We start from the raw sequence: 23,430 nt of genomic DNA, 5'->3' as shown, positions 1-23,430 counted from the left end.
AACACTCGGACCAGATTCATTTTCAGAATACTTTTCTGTTACTGGAACTTTCCCATCTGATGCACCCTTTCTGCCAGTGTTTTTGCATGATATTTCTTACATGATTACAGTATTATTCTGTGGTTCTCAACAAGGACCACAGAAAAAGCCTCACATTTGTTGGCTTCCAATGTACAACTTCTGGATTGAACTGCTAATCGGGGCTTAATTTATGGGGCAATGGCCTGGAACACAGTAGAGAATGAAATGGGGCCATGCTTTCCCCATCTCCACGGAATCTCTCTATTCCTGTCCCGTCCCCACAAACTCTGTCCGTGTCCCATTCCTGCAAGCTCTGTCCTCATCTGCACAAGTCTTGAACACTTTCAAATCCTAAGTGTTCAAGGCTTATGCGGTTAAGGTAGAGCTTGCAGAAATGGGACAGGGACAGAACTCGCGGGGACAGGAACAAATGTGTCCCTGTGTCATTCTATAGAATGCAGTTCCACCACTTATTTTCAGGTTCCAGTGCAGCAGGGACATTCTATTCTATCTACTCCCTTCCAATAAGCCTGCAGGGAAAAGGAGGGGAGGTGGTGAGCCTGGAGCAGAGTAGAGAACAGTCGCTACTCCCTAATCCAACCCTTCTTCTGTTGCTCCTAGCCTACCCAAGAGTCTCCAGACTCCATGGTAGAGACAAATTTTTCCCCTTTCCCCCAGGAACTCCATTTCCCCTTGAGTGTTGTTGCTGTCCCTGCCCCATTCTTGCAAGATCCGACTTAACCGCACAAGCCTCAAACACTTATGATTTTAAAGTGTTTGAGGCTTGTGCAGATGAGGATGGAGCTTAGGCATTGGTGGAATGAGGCATTATGACATCACAGTCTGAGCTCTAGAATGTTGCTACTTATGATCTTAAAGTGTTTGAGCCTTGTGCAGATGAGGACGGAGCTTAGGCACTGGTGGAATGAGGCATTATGACATCACAGTCTGAGCTCTAGTATGTTGCTACTTATGATCTAAAGTGTTTGAGGCTTGTGCAGATGAGGCCGGAGCTTAGGTATTGGTGGAATGAGGCATTATGACATCACAGTCTGAGCTCTAGAATGTTGCTACTTATGATCTTAAAGTGTTTGAGCCTTGTGCAGATGAGGACGGAACTTGTAGGAATGGGGCAAAGACAGGAAAATAATTTGTGGGGACGGGACAGGGGAATGAGTTCCCACGGGGACAGGGAAAAATTTGTCCCCGTGTCATTCTCTACTCCACAGTACTTCTTTTTTCTCTATAAATTAAGCCCTGCTGCTAATGCAACCAACATTTTCTACATCAGCTATTGCTCCTAGACCATTCTGTAATGTAAAGAAGCATTCCCTAATATTTATGTTTATCTTTTTTGATCTCTTGATAAACTGCCTTTGGAAATAACATCAAAGCAGTTTATGAACAATATAAATCAATTTTCTGTAAATCAAAGGAAGAACAGAACTTTACAGATAAAACAAAAATGAAAGGGGACTAGGAGAACAGAGGTGACTAAAGAGTAGGGTTACCAGATGTCTGTATTTCCCTGGGCATGTCCTCCTTTTGAGGACATGTCAGGTGGTTCGGATGGCTTTTCAAAACCTGGCACTTTGTTTAGTTTAGTTTAGCTTATCTGTTTATTTTATTTTAATTTATTTATTTAAAAATGTATAGCCCGCATATCCAGCAAGTCTAAACGGGTAACAATGCAACATACATAACATAAATCACAAATACATATAACTACAAATCTCTAAAGACATTTGAGATTAACAATAAAAACAACTAATACAATTAAAAAAAACTAAGAGGCTCATAATCGAAAGCGAAAAATGTCTAAAAACCGGCCTAAGTCGGCACTTGAATGAACATTTCCCAAATTCGTCCAAGTGCCGATAATAAAAATGGGTTTTGGACATATTTCTAAAACGACCTAGGCCTTCATAGTGCTGCTGAACGACCAAAGCTAAACGGGGCGTTTCGGGAGGCGTGTTGAGGGCGGGAGTTGGGTGGGACGTGGGCCAACTTAGACTTAGTCGTACAGAATGTATAACCGAAAGTTATACAGCCCAGGATCGACGGAACTTGGACGTTGTCTAAGACATGGTCTAAGTCACAACAACCCACCTAAAGTCACCAGATAAGCACTGCAAACACATAAAACAGACCCCCCACACACTACCCCAGTGATCACCGACCCCCCCCACCCCCATAAAAATATTAATCACACCTTTAAAATTCAGCCTCCAGACCATTATCACCTGGCCGCCTGGCATAGGAAATCCTAGTCGTCCAGCACAGAGGCGGCTTAAGTCGTCTTGGGTGGGGGGGAGGGGGGTTAGGGATTTATAGAGAGGAGGGCCATGCCCATAAGCCCCTGTAATCACTGCATTGATACTTAAACATGTGCACTCCCCTATACACCCCCAAACCCTTTTTTACTGGCATAAAAGTGGCTCCTGCAAATAAGGGCTATTGGGGTGGTAGATAAGTGGGTCTAGGGAAATCTGGAGGTGGTTTGGGCAACTCACCATGACCTATAAGGGAGCTGTAGTAAGGAGAAGACATGGCATCCTTTTTGTGAAGTTCACAGCAGTGCCCTGTAAAGTACCCCACTATTTAGGTGGCATGTCTGGGTGTTCAGTCCATCACTTTGCAGACCCCTCCCACATCCAATAGGGCTTGTTCTAGGCATTTTTGACTTGGACAAAAAGTTGGGCGAAAATGTAGTATAAAGATGGACGATTTAGTGACTTGGACGATCAGATCGGCAGGACGTATAGTTAAATGATTTTCGAAACAAAAAAAAAATTTTGGACGTATTTTTCGAAAATGTGTCCTAGGCTGTTTTTTTACTTTGGACGACTTGCGACTTAGATGAAAACGGACTTAGATGTCCCTTTCGATTATGCCCCTCTAACTGTTCAATGTACAACTCTAAAATGAGCAAGCTCAGAAAGAGCATAGTAAAAATAAAATTACAAAAAAAAAAACCAAAACCCAAACAAATTATGAGGCAAACACTTGTCCAAATAATCTGGTTTTAACCATCTTCCTGAACTGCAAGATGCATGATGCTTTCCTCATCTCAAAGGGCAACTCTGTTGGTAAGAAGTATGCGCATTTGGAGGATGTAAGATCTTGGAAACATTCCTTTAGCTGGATTGGAGTTACATCAAAAGCAAATGTAAAGAGAAGAAATATTTTGAAGTAGAACCAGGTAAAATATCTGTATAAGATAGAAAAATAAGATCTTGAAGTTGTAGGGAAACTAGGAGATAGAAGCACAAGACCAAAGGGGAGACCCACAGATTATCAGAGTGCATTTGATTATGTCAGCTTAGGAGTTTGCATCGCAGTGTACATCTAACCATGTAATACAAGAGCGAAACTTGGTAATGACAGCATTTTAGGCTATGTTTGCTTATCATGTTCTTGTGCCTTCTGCTGTTTTTCTTTAACATGCTGAAAAAGAAATGGAAAACTTGTGCCTTCTCATCCTAGTGGTGAATGCTTTCAGGGGAGTGCTATGCTCAATCTAGCACTGGAACCATCACTTAGTCCAGAGGAACAGACTAGCAGCAATCCAGGCAGCAATCACATGCTGATTATATCAGACGGCTAGAAAGGAAACAGGAAACACATTCAGCATGTCTAGAAGCAGTGCTATAGAAGCCCACTAATTAAGTGGTGGGCTAATAACTATGGTTGTCACTGTTATAAGCTTGGAAGGGTTGGGGGTTGTGCTGATGGGATGGGGGTTGGAGAAAATCAGCAATGGGTTAAGAGGGAGGATAGGTAAGATGGTGCAATGTTGGGATTGATTATGGACTAGTTGCTGGGGTAGGAGAGTTGGGGATTGGTACATAAGAACATAAGAACTGCCATCTCCGGATCAGACCCATGGTCCATCGAGTCCGGCGATCCGCACACGCGGAGGCCCAGTCAGGTATACACCTGATGTAGTTTTAGTCACCCATATCCCTCTATGCCTCTCGTAAGGAGATGTGCATCTAATTTGCCTTTGAATCCTAGCACATTGGATTCCTTAATAACCTCCTTTGGGAGAGCATTCCAGGCGTCTACCACTCGCTGTGTAAAGCAGAACTTCCTGGCATTTGTCCTGGACTTGTCCCCCCTTAGCTTCAAACCATGTCCTCTTGTCCGTGTCGCGTTGGACAATGTAAATAATTTATTTTCCTGCTCTATTTTATCGATGCCTTTCAGCATTTTGAACGTCTCGATCATGTCCCCTCGCAGCCTCCTCTTCTCAAGGGAGAACAGTCCCAGTTTCTTGAGTCGTTCCTCATATTCCAAGTTCTCCATACCTCTTATTAGCTTCGTTGCTCGTCTCTGCACCCTCTCCAGCAGTTTTATATCCTTCTTTAGGTTGGGAGACCAATGTTGGACACAGTATTCCAAGTGTGGTCTGACCATTGCTCTATAAAGCGGCATTATGACTTTCTCCGATCTACTCGTGATTCTTTTCTTTATCATGCCTAACATTCTGTTTGCTTTCTTTGCCGCTGCCGCGCATTGTGCCGACGGCTTCAGGGTCCTATCTATCAGTACACCCAGGTCCTTTTCTTGTTCGCTCTTACCCAGAGTTGCGCCTGACATTCTATACTCGTGTTCCTTATTCTTACTACCTAAATGCATGTACGTATACTTAAGGATTTGATTGGTGGGAAATTAGGTAGGAAGATAGGTGTGGAGGGTTTGGGTGGTTTCCTGGGCTTAATATTGAAGTAGGATAGTGATTTTGATTTGCCCACCCAAGACCACCCCACCTTTTTTTTGTTGTGTTAGTTTGTTCAATTTAATTCTGGATACTGAAGGGTATTATGCTTGTGGTAGGGGGAGAGTTTGGGCAGGTTTTGGGTGTTTGGTGTTGGGGGGGGAGACACCTATAGACATGCCGCTGTATTTTTCTGTGGGTACAATTTCAATATAAACTGATGCGATAGATTTGAGGAACAAATTTCCCTCATGCTGTTTCTCAAGCCTACTGAAATCACATTCTTGGGAATACTTCCCCTCATTCCATGTGTACTTATAGCCAGACTGAGCAAATACATTTTTTTTCAAATAGTCAGTTAATACAGTTAAACTATTACTTTTCATTTGGACAGACAGACAGGACATATAAGTGTTGGGGAGTTTCTTGTGGAGAGAATGATAGGATGGACATAGGAAATTTTATGGTGAGTGTGAGTTAGGAGTTAAAGGCAACATCAATAAAGTGGGGTTTTGGCTTGGATTTGAATACTGCTAGAGACAGCGTCTGATATAATGACTTAAGCAGTTTGTTCCATGCATATGTTGCAGCAAGATAGATGGGATGGAGTCTGGAGGTGGCAGTGGAGGAGAAGGGTACAAATAAGAGGGACTTGCACAGTGAATGGAGTTCATTAGTGTAGCATGGGGGGAGGGGGAGAAGAAGTGTGGAGAGATATTGAGGAACTGCAGAGTAAGTTCACTTGTAGGTCAGTAAAAGGAGTTTGAATTGTATTTGGAAATGGATGGGGAGCAAGTGAATTGACTTGAGGAGAGGGGTAATGTGAGCATAGCAGCTCTCACAGAATGTAAGTCATGCAGCAGAATTGTGCACGGATTAAAATGGAGAAAGATGGATGAGCAGAAAACCTAAGAGTTCAAGTTGCAGTAGTCTATGCAAGTGATAATGAGAGTGTGGATAAGAGTTTTAGTAGAATGCTCAGAAAGGAGAGGTCAGATTTTGGTAATATTATAGAGGAAGAAGTGACAGACTTTAGTAGTTTGTTGGATCTGAGTGGAGAAGGAGAGAGAGGGGTTAGAACCCCAAGGTTGTGAGCTTATGAGACAGGGAAGAGGAGAGTGTTGTCCAAAGAGATAGATCTGGCTATTATGGAGAAGATATATTCTTCCCAATATAGGGAGTTTAATCTCTCTAGAAGTGAGGCTACTGCTCTAAAAGAATTATATTAGGATTTTTTGGCACATTATTGAGTGTAGTGTTGTTTCTAAAAGAATTACAACAGAGGTTTGATATATTGGTAGTTAGAGCAGATAAAGGTGGGGCTATTACTATTTGGGATCGTTCTGATTATCATAGAGAAGTTTTGAGACAACTAGCCGATACAGTTGCATATTCTAAAGCAGATGAAGATCCTGTAATACAACTGAAATCGGAGATAAAAGAAATAGTGGAGGAAGGTTCAAAAAGGAAAATGATTACAAAGAAGGAGGCTCAATTCCTAATGGAGCCTTATCCCTCTACTCCAAAAATATATCTACTTCCAAAGATTCATAAAAATCTTAAGAATCCTATCGTCTCTACCAGAAATTCGGTTTTAGAACCGTTGTCAAAATTTGTAGACCACTTTTTGAAATCTGAGGTAAAGAAAGCTCCTTCCTATCTGAAAGACTCTGCCCATCTGTTAAGAAATCTGGAGATAGTGAATAATATCTCTGAAATTACTTATTTAGTAACTCTTGATATTACCTCATTATATACACAAATACCACAACATGCTGCTTTGCAGATTGTTGAAGAAACTTTGGAGAATATGGAACTGGGCCGTTTTAAAACAGATTGGCTCATGAAACTAGCTACACTGGTGGTTCGATCAAACTATTTCTGGTATCGAGGTGATTTCTATTATCAGATACAAGGAGTCGCGATGGGGGGCGACCCTAGTACCCTTGGTGGCTAATCTTTATGTCTCTAAATTTGAAGCAGATTATATATATCCTGCACCAATATTTCAAAATGTAAAATTATGGAAACGCTATTTGGATGACATATTGATCTTCTGGGGTGGATCATATGTAGAATTGGAAAATTTCCTTACATGGATGAATACCTTGGATCCGCATCTCACCTTTACTATGACAGCACATCCTAATAAGATTGCATATCTGGATTTAATGATTACTAAAGATCAATCTATTAAAACTACTCTATATAGGAAGGAAGTTGAACGGAACAATTTCTTACATTTCTCGAGTTACCATCCTTACATTTTGAAGTATAACATACCAGTGAGTCAGTTCTTACGAATAAGACGGATCTGTTCTGATCGAGATGAGTTTGAAAAACAATCAGAAATAATGACTCAGAGATTTCGTGAAAGACAATATCCAAAAAAATCTATCAGGAAAGCATATCTCCGTGTTAAATATGCTCAAAGATCCTTATTGATTCAAGAAAGTAAAAATAATGAGATAGATGAGAATTTGGTTTGTGTACTCCCCTATACAGATTTAAGTAGTAGATTTTTTCAAAGTATCAAGTCCCATTGGCCTGTGTTAGAACTTCACCCATGTTTTCAACAATACCCGACAGCTTCTTTTAAGAGAGGACGAACTATCGGAGAGGTTTTGTCTTTACAAAAATTTGAGGAAAAAGATGAAGCTGTAAATAATGAATAAACGTTTACCCAGGAAATTTGTGGACAATGCCAGTGGTGCTCACAAGCGAATGTGGGCTCTGAATGGATTTATCCAGGTACCAAGAGGACTTTTAAATCAAGGATAAATACTTCATGCAACAGTACCCATGTTATATATGCGATACAATGCCCATGTGACCTGGTCTATATTGGAAGAACTAGTAGGAAAATTATGGTTAGGTTGACGGAGCACAAATCTAAAATTAACACCGGAAGCTTAGAAGCGCCTCTTGTTCAACACTGGCAGGCCATGAGGCATAAAATAGCAGATCTAAAATGGAGAATAATTGAAAACATTGAGATAGGGTGGGAGGGTGGTAACTATGTGGAGCGCTTAAACTTTAAAGAACAACTAATTTTTTCTCTGAATACTGTTAAACCAAATGGCCTGAACTCTGAAGTAGAATGGATGACATTAGTTTAAATCTCTCCATGCTTTCTTGTGATTCTGATTGGATACGTTTACCCCTGGGATAAAAAAAACGCCGCCGCCATGTCTCTGCTTTAAACACTATCGGCAGTATTCATGGAACCGGCATAATAAAGGTATGCGCTAAGATTTTCTGATTTTTTTCTATTAAAATTGTTTCGACTACTGGTATGGGCTTGAAGATATGTCTGTATGGATTCGTGGAAAAGCATAAGAGAAAGTGGTATGATTGAAGCGTTTTATGGTGACTCTCTTTTTTCCTTTCTTTTTTTGTCAGGGGAAATACCTTGATAAAGCTCCCTGGGCGAAACATAGCCTATGTTGGTGAAGAGCCCCTGCTATGCTTTTCTAAAGAGATGAGTACTTTTCTAATCTATTTAATAAATGAAATATTTAAATAAGAAAAATATTTATAAAAAAATATATAAAATATCAAGACCGATGAAGACTTTAGTGCAAACAATTCTGTGAATGAAATGCTCTCACAGCTTGCACCACTGAGGTCCTAAACGGGAATAATATTTCAATCTAAGGTTGTATGTGTTTTACTATTGAATACATTGGGAACAGTTGCAGTGGAGAGTGATAGGTTCAAGCTGTGACAGCTAGAAGGGATGATAGTGAGAGAGATAGCGCCAAGTAGGTAGATGGGAATCGGATCTGAGGAGCAGGTAGTGGGTTTGGAGGAGGAGAGAGGATTTTCACTTTCCTCCAGTGATTTCAGAAAAGGAAGATAAGGTAGCAGGGATTGAAAAGAGGGTGGCAGAGTGGCCTGCTGGAAGGGAGGGTGGGGTGGTGACCTGATTGAGAACTCAAGGTGAATTTTGTGAACCTTTTCATAGAAGAACTTTGCCATCATCTGAGGGGAAAGTGAAGGGGGAATTGAAGATGGGGGCACTTAGAGTAGAGAGTTGAGTATGACAAAGAGGTGGTGAGAATTAGAGCTAAGAGAGTAAGTTAAATGGGCATAGTGTTCTTGTTTGCCAATCGAATTGGCAGACTGGAAGGATGTCAAGAGGAATTTGAAGTGTATGAAGTCAGCATGTCTGCAGGATTTAAGCCAAAGATGTTCAGCAGATCGGGCACAGGTAGCAGATGTTGAGAGACAGGTTTAGCGCACCTTACAGGATGTGAAATGGAAGTAGCGAGGGTATTAAGAGCAGTGGAAATAATGGTTTTATAGGAGAGAACGGCTTCATTGACAGTCTTGCATAATATAGTAGTTGAAGGTGGGGATGAAACAATGGTGGACAGGGTGTCAGGGTCAATAGCTTGAAGATTCCTAAACATATAGGTAGTGACTGGCCAGAGAGAGTCAGAGAGTCAGAGAGAGGAAGAGTTGAGATGCAGAATTTAGTTATAAAGCAGTTGTAGGAGAAGACATTGTCAAGGCAGTGGTCATTCTTGTGTGTAGGGGTGGGTGAAGCACAGCTGGAGATTGTATGAGGATGTTAGGGCAAGAAACCTGGAAGTATAGGAGTTGGGTGATCAACATGGATGCTGAAGTAACCAAGGATGAGAGAAGGAGATGAGGGACTGCTTTGGTATGTCCCTAGCATTCAGGACCACTGGGCACATTGCACTAGAAAGAAAGATTAGGTTCTTACCTCAGTAATCTTCATTCTTGTAGATGTGTTTAGTGGTCCTAAAGCCTCACATTGTGTATGGGCTTTGCCTGCCTCCTGCCTTAGGATCAATCTGAGTTTGAAGAATTTCTGACACTCAGAGAATCTGAGGGGAAAAAAGAAGATGATGCATAAGTATTTCCTCATGACCATGCACTCTGGTTTAAGGCTCTGTTTGTCAGTAGGGCATTCGAGTAGCTAAGAACTCTATAGATAGCTGGTGCTAGTTGTACTAGTATGGATGTTATAATAACATCCAAACTAGTGCAACTAGCACCAACTATGTATTACTTAAGTTCATTTTAGCTCATCAGAAAACTGTGGGGCAACATGGAATCAAATCTCCTTTAGTGGTACTATTGTATCCAAACAATCTGTGAGTGTATCATACCAGTGATCTACCACCTCAGATACCACAAGTTGGTCTAACAAGCCTAAGAATGTTATAATACCTTTGTATCACTCAATGGTGAATTTAGTTCTGGCCTCCATATCTCAAGAGTTATAGCGGCACTGGAAAAGTTCAAAGAAGAGTGACCAAGATGATAAAGGGGATAGAACTCCTCTCGTATGAGGAAAGACTAAAGAGGTTAAGACTCTTCAGCTTGGAAAAGAGTGGCCAAAGGGAGATATGGTCAAAATCTACAAAATCCTAAGTGGTGTAGAACGGGCACAAGTGGATCATTTTTTTTTTTACTGTATCAAGATTTAGGACATTTGATGAAGTTACAGTGTAATACTTTTAAAACCAATAGGAGGAAATATTTTTTTATTCAGAGAGTAGTTAAGCAAGCTTGTGAGAATTTGCAGGAGCCATTAAGGAAGCCACTCAGCACTGAGCAGTAGCCGCAAATCGCGCGCCTGCTCGTGCTTCTCAGCGGCCAAAGATACTCATGGCAGCCAATTAACAACGGGGCAGGAACTTGGAGAGTTCGCTCCTGCCTGATGCACCTCCACTGGCAATCCGCAGTAGAGGTATGAGGCTAGGACAGGGAGGGTGGCAGGATGCAGAGCCTGGGAGGGAGGGAGGGTGCAGACTGCAGTTTGACGGGGGAGGGAAGGAAGAGTGCTGGGTGCAGAGTCTGACAGGGGAGGGAGGGAAGAAAGGAGGTTGTGTGCAATGCCTGACAGGTGAGGGGATGATGCTGGGTGCAGTGCCTGACAGGAAGGGAGCTAGGTGCAGTGTCTGACAGGGGAGGGAGTTAAGCGTGCTGAGTGCAGTACCTGATAGGATGGGAGCGGGTGCAGTGCCTGACAGGGGAAAGAAGGAGGTAAGGAAGGGTGCTGGGCATAGCCTGACAGGGGAGGGAGGGAGAGAGAGAAGGAAGAGTGCTGGGTACAGAGTCTGACAGGGGAGGGAGGGAAGGAAAGAAGGAGGCTTGGTGCAATGCCTGACAGGGGAGGGAGGGAAGGGTCTTGGGTGCAGTGTCTGGCAGAAAGGGAGCTGGGTGCAGAGCCTGACAGGGCAGGGCCCTTGAATATTAACCTGCCCAACTTATATTAGAGTCAACCATTTTTCCTCCTTTTATTTATTTTTTTTTGGGGGGAAGGGGGTCTCGACTTATATCCGGATTGACTTATATTCAAGTAAATACGGTAAATCAATTAGGCTTGGTAAAACCTGGCCTAATATATCAGTGCCTACCTCTAAAACACCTAGCAATGCCTAAGTGCCACTAGGCATGATTCTATAAAGAACAACTAGAGATTGATTGGCAATCATGCAAAATAGCACCTACAAGTTAGGCCCTGTTTATAGAATCAGACTCTTAGGTTACTGTTTATAATAGCTTTGGACTGCAGCAAAAGTTTACTTCTGCACAAAAGAGGAGGTAGACTGTGGCCACCTCAGGGGTACAGAATGAGTTTTGGCTAAATATATATTTTTTTATATTGAGTTCTGCATGTTTTGTATACTGAATTACAATCTGGAAATGGAATTTCCTCCAAAGCAAAATTTTACCAACTGGTCTTCCTTATGATGAGAAAATGTGGAGTGTCTCATAATTTACATTTTTTTCCTTCTCTTTAAGGTGCGCTGGCCGTTTTAGTGCACGCTAAATGCTAACGTGTCCATACAATATAATGGATGTGTTAGCGTTAAGCGCAAGCTAATATTTAGTGCGCGCTAAAACGGCTAGTGCACCTTAGTAAAAGGACCCCTTAATGCTTGTCGATTATTTTCCATATTGAACACTTTTTGTGAAAATTCCAAAGTAGTATCCCCCTCTTTTACTAAGGTTCGTTAGCTGATTTAGCGCGCGCTAAATGCTAACGCATCCATAGAATATAATAGGCGTGTTAGCATTTAGTGTGTGCTAAATCGATTAGCGCGCCTTAGTAAAAGGACCCCTTTATTTACAATATCAGCATCACCAAATCATTGCTATTGTTTCTTGGGCTGACCAATTTGTTTGATTTTTCAGTCTGCCAGGATATTCTATATTTTGTTAGTGTCTTTTGATAAATAGCAAATTTGTATTATTTCTAGCTGTGCACAGAAGAGTACAGATGAAGCAAATCATTCCTATAAGCTCAGGAAGATGAATAGTTCTGTTGAAAGCTAGCAAGCAATGTGAATACAAGATTAATATGTACTATAGTCACAAATTATGCTTCCCACAATTTTTATTGATTGTGTAGAAAGTGGTAAAATTCATGATTTCATGTATGAATTAGATAGGAACTCTTGCATGACCTGACTACAATAGACACCATTTCTCAAAAACATCTTTTTTGACTATGAACTTGTTTCCATTTCTAAGGAATGAAATAAATGGATTTTATATTCTAAGGCTCACTAAGGATTTGGAGAGAAACCACTGATATGACCTGTGGGCTAAGAACCAGAGGAGTAAGTGTTCAAACCCTGCTTCTCCTACTGATGTTCCTTGTGACCAAATTACTTCACTCTCCATTCAAGAGTAACATAACTGAGACAGGGAAATACTTAATGCACCTGAAATATAAATCACTTTGAGGTTGGAAGGGCAAGTGAATAAATCCAGTTGTGTACACCATATTTAACTGGTTTTGGATTTGATAGGGCGGTGTTGAGTAGTACACTTTGGGATCGATTGCTCAGGAAGGCAGTGAACCAGCAACATTCAACATCCTTGATGCCAGTATCAGAGAGTTATGTAATCAAGAGAGGGTAGTCAATGGTGTTGAAGGCTGCATTGAGATCCAACAGCATGTGGAGAACATCATTTCCCTTATCCATGAGTTTCCAGCAATCATCAATGATGCCAGAAGGATGATTTCTGTACTGTGGAATTTCCTGAATCCAGACTGGAAGGTGGATAGGGCGCCTTGTAACCTTTCACTCTGCAGCACTTCCTGCAGTGGCGTACCTAGGGTATGTGGCACCCGGGGCCCATCATTTTTTGACACCCCCCCCCCCCCCCATGTAAAAAAAATTTTTTTTTTTTTTTTTTTTGCAATAACCATGAAATGGAATAAATGGTCAGAATAGAAACAGGCAGTGAAAATTTTCTTTTATTGAACCTCATATATGTAACCATTATTCCAAACATAACATAACATAAATTATGTCTAAATTGTCATGACATTAGAAGTACATATGGAGTAGTTGCAGGTGATGCTTGGGACAGTTCTGATTGTGTTAGTTCGGTTTTATGTGTTTTTTGAATAGAAGGGTTTTTATTTCTTTTTGAAGGTTTTGCAGTCTGTGGTTGATATCAATTGGTTGTAGAGTTGGGGGTCGAGTGTTGCAGCTCGAATGGCTAGGAGGTTGTCAAACAGTTTTTTTCTTTTGACGTTTTTGGTTGGAGGGTGTGTGAATGGTGCACAAGTTCTCCTATGTCTGTTTGAAGTGGATTGAATTATTTAGCTGAAGAAATTAGTTACCCCCCATTCCACACACATTAATTCTCTTCCATTTTTGTTCCCATTATAAAAAACACTGATAAGTTCCCAGAAAAAAAATACATTAAAATAAGAAGTGAAAACAAAGGCCCCTACAGATGAGAACATAACATAAGAATAGCCTAACTGGGTCAGACCAATGGTCCATCATGCCCAGTAGCCCATTCTCATGGTAGCCAATCCAGGACACTAATACCTGGTCAAAACCCAAAGAGTAGCAACATTCCATGCTACCGATCCAGGGCAAGCAGACACTTCCCCCATGTCTTAATAACAGATTATGGACTTTTCCTCCAGGAATTTGTCCAAATCTTTCTTAAAACCAGCTACACTATCTGCTTTTACCATAACTTCTGGCCACTTCATTTTTAAGTTTAGATCTTTCCTTTCAAACAGAGACCTTGCTAGATGTCAAATACAGTAACTTCACATGGACTTAGCTGTGCAGGAAATGTGAATCTCCTCATACACCCACCATATAGTGCAAAAATGTGCAAAGGTCTGTTTTTTTCTTTCGATCACTACATAGCCTAATGCCACACAAGCAGCGCTGTTACAAACATATTCTGTAGGTCAATGCTAAGGATAACAAAGTTTCCTTCCTTGGACCAGAAGGAGATAAACCACTGGAAGAGATCCCAAAACAACACCCAAAGACCCACTCAGTGTGTGAATCAGTTGAGTGGAGTGGACTAACTGGGGGGTGGAAATGGGCCCGGAGTTTGCTCAGCAGAATTTCCCAGACCACCTCTTCCTCTCAACACATTGACACGCTGCCACCATCACCACTAGGAACACCTCACTGGGTAGGCCAGCTATGCTATAAACTTTATAAAACACATTATTATATTTTCTTATAAAGCACATATTTTAACTGACCTCTCTGACATCCTCAGCCTTTCCATTCACAAAAATAGAAGGAAGAAAAGTTCCCATTTCCTGCTGTCTCATGTCCCCGGCCTATACAATATTTTTTTTTCTGCAGACCCTTCAAAAGTCTGACCAAATCCTCGTTTCACTTGCATTATAAAGTACTGAGGATGCCATCTCTCCCCAATCCCAGGTCCTAAAGTCTAAGACAGTAGCGCAAACTAATGCTGCCAGATACAGGAAAAAAAAATTTTGATTCGATTCAGCCCTATTGAATTGGTTTTTCAATTCGATTTTCCTGCCCAGTTGGGTGATTTTTTTCAAAACTCCTGGTGGGTTTTATAGCTTTTTCACCCCCTTTGGCTTCTCCTAACCACACTGGCGCTGTGGTGTAAATAAAATAAAGAAACAAAAAGGACTTTTCCTCTTTCTGTTAAATCCTAGCTCACGTTTGCAGTCCAACACCAGCTCTGGCAGGATACACATTTCAAATCTGACATGTTATAATCACAAATAAAATTAATTTTTCTACCTTTTGTTGTCTGGTTATATTTCAAATCTTGTTGGTCCAAGGCTCTGGTTTTCTTCTGATAACTTGCTTGCCAGGGTCTCCTTCTTTCTGCATGCTAACCATCTATCTGCCAACTCTGTCCTCCCTTTCCATTTCCCTTCCCTTCCCAGGAAGTCTGGTATCTTTCCTTTTTTTCATCTTCCTCCACAGATCCACCTTTTCTTAAATACCCTTTCATCCGGCATCTCTCCCTCCTTCCCCACCATCCCAGAGTCCACCATCTCTCCGTTTCTTTTCCTAATTACCCTCCTATCCAGTATCTCTATCCCTCCTCCACACCATCCCTTGTGTCCAATTTCTCTCCCTTTCTGTTCCTTCCCTCCCTAAATCCCATGGTCCATCATCTCTCTCCCTCTCCTCTATTTTCAGACCCATTATTTCTTCCCCCCCCAAAGTTTGGCATATGCATGTCTCTTTGAACACCCCCTTCCCTCCGTGTACTTCTAAATCATGGTCCCCCCCCAAAGGCCTGTCCCCCCTTAAAGGTCTGCCTGTCCCACCTTGAAGGCCTGCACCCCCTTGAAGGCCTGTCCCTTCCCCTTGTAGGCCTGTCCCCCCCTTGAAGGCCTGCCTGCCTGTCCCCCCCTTGAAGGTCTGCACCCCCCGAAGGCCTGCACCCCCCCGAAGGCCTGTCCCCCACTTGAAGGCCTGTCCCACCCCCTTGTAGCTTCTCCCCCCCCCTTGTAGGCCTGTCCCCCCTTGAAGGCCTGCCTGCCTGCCTTTCCCCCCTTGAAGGCCTGTCCCCCCTTGAAGGCCTGCACCCCCTTGAAGGCCTGCACCACCCCCCTCGAAGGCCTGCACTCCCTTGAAGGTCTGCACCCCCCCCCCGAAGGCCTGTCCCCCACTTGAAGGCTTGTACCCCCCCCTTGTAGCTTCTCCCCCCCTGGTAGGCCTGTCCCCCCCTTGAAGGCCTGCCTGCCTGCCTTTCCCCCCCTTGAAGGCCTGCACCCCCTTGAAGGACTGCACCCCCCCCCCGAAGGCCTGCACTCCCTTGAAGGTCTGCACCCCCCCGAAGGCCTGTCCCCCCCCTTGAAGGCCTGTCCCACCCCCTTGTAGGCCTGTCCCCCCCCTTGTAGGCCTGTCCCCCCTTTATGGCCTGCCTGCCTGCCTTTCCCCCCCTTGAAGGCCTGCCTCCCCCTTGAAGGCCTGCACCCCCCTTGAAGGCCTGCACCCCCCCTTGAAGGCCTGTCCCCCCCCTTGTAGGCCTGTCCCCCCCCCCTTCTAGGCCTGTCCCCCCCTTGTAGGCCTGTCCCCCCCTTGAAGGCCTGCCTGCCTGTCCCCCCCTTGAAGGTCTGCACCCCCTGAAGGCCTGCACCCCCCCCGAAGGCCTGTCCCCCACTTGAAGGCCTGTCCCACCCCCTTGTAGCTTCTCCCCCCCCTTGTAGGCCTGTCCCCCCTTGAAGGCCTGCCTGCCTGCCTTTCCCCCCTTGAAGGCCTGTCCCCCCTTGAAGGCCTGCACCCCCTTGAAGGCCTGCACCACCCCCCTCGAAGGCCTGCACTCCCTTGAAGGTCTGCACCCCCCCCGAAGGCCTGTCCCCCCCTTGAAGGCTTGTACCCCCCCCTTGTAGCTTCTCCCCCCCTTGTAGGCCTGTCCCCCCCTTGAAGGCCTGCCTGCCTGCCTTTCCCCCCCTTGAAGGCCTGCACCCCCTTGAAGGACTGCACCCCCCCCCCCCGAAGGCCTGCACTCCCTTGAAGGTCTGCACCCCCCCGAAGGCCTGTCCCCCCCTTGAAGGCCTGTCCCACCCCCTTGTAGGCCTGTCCCCCCCTTGTAGGCCTGTCCCCCCTTTAAGGCCTGCCTGCCTGCCTTTCCCCCCCTTGAAGGCCTGTCTCTCCCTTGAAGGCCTGCACCCCCCTTGAAGGCCTGCACCCCCCCTTGAAGGCCTGTCTCCCCCCCTTGTAGGCCTGTCCCCCCCCCTTGTAGGCCTGTCCCCCCCCTTGTAGGCCTGTCCCCCCCTTGAAGGCCTGCCTGCCTTTCCCCCCTTGAAGGCCTGCACCCCCTTGAAGGTCTGCACCCCCCCAAAGGCCTACACCCCCCCCCGAAGGCCTGCACCCCCCTGAAGGCCTGCCTGCCCCCCTTGAAGGCCTGCACCCCTTGAAGGTCTGCCCCCCCCCCCCCCCGAAGGCCTGTCCCTCCCTTGAAGGCCTGCCTGCCTGCCTGTCACCCCCTCCCCCTTGAAAGCCTGCTTGCCTGCCCGCCCGCCCCACCCTGAAGGCCTGATGCCCCGACCCACCCCGAAGGACCGCTCGCCCCCCTGGCCTCCCCGCACCACCTATGAACAGCCGCAGCAGGATCGCGAAGTCAGCGTCAGCGATCCCTGCGCTGCTTCCTGCGCCACGGTCCCGCCCCTCCTCTGACGTCAGAGGAGGGGCGGGATCGCGGCGCAGGAAGCAGCGCAGGGATGCTGACGCTGACTTCGCGATCCTGCTGCGGGCTGCTTCACAGGTGGTGCAGGAAGGTCAGTGGGGCGAGCGGTCCTTCGGGGGTGGCGGGGGACTGAACGGCAAGGCCGGGAACACCCCCTTAGGGCTGGTACCCGGGGCGGCCCGCCCCCCCCCGCCCCCCCCTAGGTACGCCACTGACTTCCTGTTTCCGTGTAGACAGAATGCTGCAGAATAAAGGCTTCTGGGGCAGGCTGCTGGCAAAAGGATCACATTGCTAACGCTACTGGCTACCCAAAGTTTTGAAATTGTAGTGCTAGAGGAGGCACTGGGGACAGGGGAGACTCCCGGCTCTGGGGTGGGGGCTAGACTGGAGTGAGTGAGTCCAAAAATCCAGCCAAACAACCTCCAGTCCAGGAAGGCATCTGGACACCTGGATGGTCCTCTAAAAAGAGGACATGTCTGGGTAAATCTGGCCCGATATTGCCTGACATTGAATATCCAGGGCTAATTTAGCTGGCGGCAGTCAGCATTAAAAAAAAGAAAAGCTGCCCGCCACTGCCTGAATATTGGCTGGAACCATATTTATTTGGTGAAGGATGGAATTGTTTAAGCAAACAAGGAAGGATCCCAGCATGAAATGAAGGAATAGAATTGCTCAAATCTGAATTAACTGCAAGAAAAATACAGAGAGGTTTGTTGTTTGGTCAAGGACAAATGAATAATGTTTTACTGCTTACCCTGTCAGGTCTTTTAGAAGCTGCTCTGCAACAATTTCATTTGTTAACTCTTTTTTCCTGGGTCTTATTTGACAGGGTTTCAGTGCACCCACATTTGCCACTTGACTAGTCTATAGTGGATGCCCTGGCGAAAAGCGCAAGAAGAAATTGAGAGGTTTACAACAGCAGAGAGTACAGTGGCCACCAAACAAGTAATTGTTTGACTTTCCAGTGTTAAAATGGAACATTATTACTCTTTTACTTCCTGGTCTTTTTCCCATTGTTAAAAAAAAAAATCACCATCGTAAAAGGAGCTTGCTTCTAACATTTCATAATTTAAAAAAAAAAAAATTCCTATAAGAAGGCAAAACCATCCTTTAACTTGTGAACCTCTATCCGCAAACAGATTTATTTTTTTTTTTTTAAACGCAGGAGGGAGAAAGGAAAACAATAGGTACAAATTCTACCAGTTTCCTCAGGCATCCACAGCAGCTGCTTAATGATACATGTATCATTATATCCCAGAGTAGTTGGAGGGCAGAAACAGACTTGATTACACTACAGACAATTGTTTCACAATAATTCTGGGCTATTTTTCATTTAGCCGTCTTCCCTCACAGCAAAACGAGGGGATAATTTTTTAAAAAACCTTATACCTCTAGAAGGTTGTCCCACAGTTAAAGATTTTTAATAATTCATCATGCGAAGCATCTTGAGCTAACTGCTGATTTTCCCAGTAATAACGATAAAAGATGAATTCAAGGAATCAAGGTTAACTTGCTTTGATCAAAACAAAAGGGTAAATAAAAAGTGCCATGTGGATTTTTAAACAAGATTTATCTGCATTTTTTTTTTTATTGTGTTATTACAGTGTTCATATAAGACCTGTATTTTGCTCTGCCAATACACACACACGCGTATTTATTCTTTTCTTTTCTTTTTTATTTATCTTTATTCATTTTAAAACCATCAATAAGTGCGAAATATAATACAGTATAACTCTATAAAAGCACTTTGGGCTCCTTTTACAAAGCCGCGTTAGCGGGTTTAGTGTACGTGACTTTTAATCACACACTAACCCCCACGCTGGCCAGAAAACTACTGCCTGCTCAAGAGGAGGCGGTAGTGGTTAGCACGGCCGGCGGTTTAGCGTGCGCTATTACACGTGTTAAACCGCTACCGCGCCTTCGTAAAAGGAGCCCTTAAATTTCATTACAGTTGTAATTTATGACAAATAAATAGATCACCCCCCCCCCCCCATAATTGTATTCAAAAAGTATACTCAAATTGTAAAAACCCGTTCCAACCCATCCTCCCACCCATCCACCCCGGACGTGAATGACCAAAGGACAAAATTACCAATCACTCTTTGCAAAAATTTGTCAGTGGCTCCCAAATCTTCGTATTTATTCTAAGACATCTAACTGAATAAATTGGAAAATTAAAGAAGACTGTTTGAGGCTGTAATCACTTTTGGTAAAAATGAGCAGAGATGCGGAGCCTGATAACTATCATGAATTTGTGGCTTTCCATATGGGGATGAACTAATTCTAGAAAGCATGATTAAGCCCCCAAATCCTCACACTACACTCTACGTTACCAAACTAACACCCTCTTATACTAATGTAAAGCGTGGGTTTTAGCACCGGTAGTGACAGTGACTGCTCTGATGCTCATAGAATCCCTATGAGCGTCGGAGCAGTTATCGCCACTGCTGGCGTTAAAACCTGCGCTATGCGTTAGTAAAAGAGAGGGGTAAAGTGACCTTTTTTTTTCCACCAAATTGTTCACACACAATTAGAAATATAGTGTAGTGAAGGGGCATTTTAGAAAGTTCATCTAAGTTTGAGGTTGAATGTTTTGGGCAAGACGTCCACAAACCCAGCAGAAAAAAGATGTCCATTTTCTAAACTGCCAGACATTTGTCATTTATTTTTGAAAATGATCTATGTATAAGTTTTGGTCTTTAGGACGTCTATCTTTTTTGGCCATTTGTCTGATAGTGGGATTTTCTGCTGGCTCAGATGATGAGGATTCCCCCTGCCTGGATCAGCTGAGCCGCAGAGCCCTTCACTGACTTCCAGAGGCACATCAGCATGCACAAGTCAGTGAAGCCATTATTTGTTGTGCTGTGTGAAGCCATTTTTTGTTTTGACAGTATGTTTATTTTTATTGCAGACCCAGACTTCTATAGCTTATTGTGGGGCAAAGTAACTTTCCAGCATGTGCAAATGAAGCACTTGTAACCTTGATACCTAAGCCTGGGAAGCCTCCTCAGTACCTAGCTTCTTATCTGCCTATATCCTTGATCAATGTGGACATTACAGTGCTAAAATATTAGCAGAATGACTATCTGTCATATTGCCCACTATTATAGGGTCTTGTCAAGTAGGCTTCGTGAAGAGTCGCTACTCTACACATAATATTAGGAACTTGCTCCTAGCCATGAATCACTGTCAAAGGCACACGTTGCCTACTCTGTTACTCAGTCTAGATGCAGTAAAAGCCTTTGACGGGGTTCAAGGTGAGTATGTGGGTTTAGCGGGATGCTATCTTGCAGCACTTTGCGCATTGTACAAGCTTCCTGCTGCCTCACTATTAATTAATGGCCAATTCCAGACATGGCTCCTTTCATCTAGCTGCCTGAAATAAATTACTTGAGTTTGTCTGCCAAGCCCCTTGTTTAAAAGCAAACCAAAAACCCATCTTTTTGACGTAGCCTTCAATCCATAATCCTACTCCCCACTGCCCACCAACGTAGCCATCAGATTAACCGTTCCCCTAACTGTATTCATGGCATCCTGTTTGTCTGTCTTGTCTGTTTAGATTGTAAGCTCTTTCGAGCAGACGGTCTTCTTTGTCACTCTGTACAGTGCTGCGTACAATTGGTAGCACTATAGAAAGATTTAATAATAGTAGTAGTAGCATAAAGTCAGCTACATTTCCCATAGAGGTAGGGGTGCATCAAGGCTGCCCCCTATCCTCATTCGTTTTCTTAATTGTTTTGGATTTACTGCTGCGCTTTTTACAAGCAACACTTGATGTGGCTGTGGTGCATATTGACGCCATTCAGGTTAAAAGACCAAACAATCACATTAATTATTTATAATATTGTGAAGTGCTCAGACCGGTAACCAATACTGTTCAGTGTAGACTCTAAATTGGGGTTATCGTTGGGGCCATCATAGCCTTCACCAACCCAAACCACCATTAGAAATTCTGAAGTAACTCATGTTGCCAAAAAATGTTGAAGCACTTATCTGATGATGATCTGTGGCAGTCAGCAGTTCTTTATACTCACATGGCAACCACAGTATAATTATATTTGTGCTCATAATATACTTCTAAAGCTATTTATATCAGCCCCCCATTTGAGTTTTGCACTCTTCAACAGGAGGGGACTCTGCGGCTACCGTTACCAGACAGCCCAACAAGATCTCGACAGCAAAAGTGTGCCTGCCTACTGCTGATATTATTAGTATTGACTAATCCACAAGAGGCTATAGAAGCTTTGATGGGACTTCTAGAATCATATGGGAAGTTTCCAGGATTCCGTGTCATTATACCAGGCACCGTGTCGGTGGAGGTGCGGGCACCTCTCCGCCCTGCCACACCACACATGAACCATCCCTCCACATACCTCTGTAGATCTTCACTAACACAAACAATTTCTGCCTGTTGCTCATGCCACCCTGGTGACCATCTGAATCAATTCCAGGTCATGGGACCAGGAAATGATGTTAGAGGGAAATCCAACGCTGGCGCGAAGAGCATGCTGGAGAAGCCACTTGCGCTGGTGAAGATTTAGAGATATGGGGGGAAGGGAGAATGCAAGTGTGGAGTGGGGGTGGGAAGGAGTGGGGGGGGGGAGCACAGAAGGAATGAGGGCGTGGAAAGGAGAGCGCCACTACCCCGGGCGCCTCCTATCCTTACTAGTCCACTGAATACTAGCTGACCTTTCTCACCTGTACAAGCTTAATTTGCCACCTGGACAGAGTAGCATAGCAGATGACGGCAGATAAAGACCCAAATGGATGGTCCATCCAGTCTGCCCAACCTGATTCAATGTAAATTTTTATTTTTTCTTCTTAGCTATTCTGGGCAAGAACCCAAAGCTCTACCCAGTATTGTGCTTGGGTTCCAACTGCTGAAGTCTCCATAAAAGCTTACTCCTGCCCTTCTACACCCTCCCAGCCATTGAAGCCCTCCCCAGCCCATCCTCAACCAAATGCCATCATCAACCAAGTCTGCCCAGTACTGGCCTTAGTTCTTCAATATTTACTATTATTTTCTGATTCTAGATCCTTTGTGTTCATCCCACGCTTCTTTGAACTCCGTCACCATTTTCCTCTCCACCACCTCTCGCGAGAGCGCATTCCAGACATCCACCACTCTCTCCCACCCACCCACTATGACCAAGTTGAATCTGTGGCTACCGTTATCTTAAATGGGCAGGGTACATCTCTGTGACATGATGTTGGCACAAAGTGGATCTACACATTTCAGATGCTGCCACTTTATTTAAAAGCTGAAGATGAAAGGGAGCACAACAGGCAACTACAGCGGTTCTTGTGGCAGGAGAAATGCCCTAGACCTAGACTATCTTTGTTTCATGCTATGATGCCTAAGCAGAGGCATAGTAAGGGGGGTAGGGCGGTCTGGCCCAGGCACTGTCTTGGTGGCATCGCCAGCACCCGTCCTCCTCTCTGCCCCCCCCCCGCGCCTTCCCACTTTTCCCCCTGCTGTGCGTGTGCACCCTAACCCTTCCCTCGTATTTCTTTCATTTTACCAGCATGAAACTTGCTGCCCACATCAGTGTTGGCTCTCTCTGATGTCACTTCTGGGTCCCTTGCCTAGGAAATGACATCAGACAGAGAGCAGACATGACGTGGGCAGCAAGTTTGTGATGCTGCTTGCGCCAGGAAAATTAAAGAGGTACGAGGGAAGGGGGGGGGGGGCGCGTGCATGGCATGAGGGATCGGGAAGGAGCGGGGATGGAGAAGAGGGTGGGGGTGGAAAAGAGGGTGGGGAAGGGCCGCTCCGGCACCACTCACCCTTGCTATGCCACTCAGCCTAGGAATAAGAGGGATTTGGGAGTACCAAGCATCAAATACTTAGGGCTCCAAACCGCGTTAGCAGCTTTATCGCACACACCTTTTTAGTGCATGCTAACCCCCGCGCTAGCCGAAAAACTGCAACCTGCTGAAGAGGAGGCAGTAGCGGCTAGTGCGGCCGGCAAATTAGCACACGCTATTACAATATGATCATGTTACTCCACTTCTGAAAGATGCACACTGGCTACCAATCGCACACCGCATAACCTATAAAGTCATCCTGCTTATTTTCAAAATAAATCTCACAAACCAGCCTCTATTTCTTCATAAACTACTTATCCCCCATAGCTCTCCACGAATTCTGAGGTCTACAGACCAAAAACTATTACGAATCCCTTCTATCAAAGAATTTTATAATACTCGAAAAATAAATTTTACAGTTGTTGCCCCTACACTAT

The sequence above is a fragment of the Geotrypetes seraphini genome, chromosome 2 (genome assembly GCF_902459505.1).
Source record: "Geotrypetes seraphini chromosome 2, aGeoSer1.1, whole genome shotgun sequence".
NCBI lineage: Eukaryota > Metazoa > Chordata > Amphibia > Gymnophiona > Dermophiidae > Geotrypetes > Geotrypetes seraphini.
Note: the sequence above shows the minus strand (reverse complement) of the source record.